This window comes from Salvelinus sp. IW2-2015, unplaced genomic scaffold, assembly GCF_002910315.2.
Source record: "Salvelinus sp. IW2-2015 unplaced genomic scaffold, ASM291031v2 Un_scaffold6522, whole genome shotgun sequence".
Lineage (NCBI taxonomy): Eukaryota > Metazoa > Chordata > Actinopteri > Salmoniformes > Salmonidae > Salvelinus > Salvelinus sp. IW2-2015.
Window position 1 is genome coordinate 790 of NW_019947784.1, and position 1,666 is coordinate 2,455.

Below are 1,666 nucleotides of genomic sequence, written 5' to 3' on the forward strand. Positions count from 1 at the left end.
CCTACATAGGAAATGTAATTTCAGATTAGTGTTCCTTATTGTTATACTATCAAACATCTGTCCAACAAATGTAACATTTTAAAGAGGGTCTATCAAAGTAATAATGTTAGATTATTTGTTAACCATATTAAACCACCAATGCTCTACTAAGGGTAATTTCATCAGGGATTCCTATCCAAGGTGGGTATACTAGCTAAAGTCTGACATTGAAGGACACTGTGAGCTTGGTATTGATTGTTTTCTCAATGCTTCCTAATTCCACAACTATGAGTCTTCCCTTTTGGCGATCCATATCATCATCACATTTAAAATAATTTACAATCTCTTTCCCGCTCAGACCTGTGGAGAAGTCCAAAGGGGGGGGGGGGTGTCCTTCACTCCGCGCTGCCCGATGAGAGAGGCTAACGAATCTTCTTCCAGATGATGACAGGCCACAAACCTGAGATAGTTGGTACGACAAGTGAGTTCAGGGGGAAATTTATTCCCCCCCATCTGGTGGAATTCTAAAAATATTCATAATCCACACTAAAAATAGTATTACAATGAGTACATCCAAGGTAACAATTCATCTAGACATTTGGAAGGTCTTTGAGAAATATCTATCAAGTGATGCACTGTGATGCACTAGTCCACAAGTCTCAGWTCCCTCTTTTGATGATATTCATTATATACTACATGTATAATTGAGTCCATCTATTGAGTAAAGGAGGGAGAGATACTGTAAAGGTAGGACAGCAGAATTCTAAGAGATTTAACTGACAAGCTGTTCTCCGTTGTCCACAGAAATGGCGCTCATCACCACCAACCCCTACGACTTCCCCATGTGCAGCCAGGGACAGATCACTGTGGCCAGCATCAACGACAATGAAGAGTTGGATGCCACAGATGTGAGTCAAACAAAGGGTTAACCAAACTCTAGATATGGAATGGATAGGACCACCATACACACTGAATGCACTGCGAAATTCCAACTTGGTGGCAGCTGGTAATTTTCATGGATGTTTTTGTTTGATTCTAAATGCCTTGTGTTAGTTAGGCATGTGCCTCAAGGAACTCTTCATGCCTTCCACAAGAGAGCACCACTATGTGCCCTGTGGAACTGTGGAACTGTGCTGCCATCTACTAATGTGTTGGCCAAGTGCAATCATGTGGAAAAGAGAAGCCAGTCACATCTATCCATCCCATTTGTTCTGCAGTGAGCAGCACAGAACTGTAGTGTAACTAATCAAACTACAGTTCAGTTCATTCTGTGGTACTTCCTCTTTAATGCCAGGATGCCATTACAATCCTGGGCTTCACTAATGATGAGAAGATTGGCATCTACAAGCTGACAGGAGCTGTATTGCACCATGGAAACTTGAAATTCAAGCAGAAGCAGCGTGAGGAGCAGGCCGAGCCAGACGGCACAGAGGGTGAGTCCCACTCATAGATATACAATATGTAGAGCATTAGTCCCATTCCCAGTCCCCAACATAGAAATAGAACACCTAAGACAGACAGTGCCACATGAAAGTCAGACAGGATATCATTTTTCGAGAACAAATTCCAACCTCCAGAAATGTGGGTGAATCAAAACCTAACCCACAAAGAAGTTAACCAAACTATTTTGTCAGTGTGAAATCAGAAACAAGTGATCTTGTGTCCCTGAGTCTGTTGTTGTTGGTTC

General features: G+C 42.0%; 1 pseudogene; it reads left to right on the forward strand.

The window, feature by feature from the left end:
* The first annotated feature begins 337 nt into the window (after positions 1-337).
* LOC112078926 (myosin heavy chain, fast skeletal muscle-like) overlaps positions 338-1,666 on the forward strand; it is a 21,297-nt pseudogene continuing 19,968 nt past the window's right edge.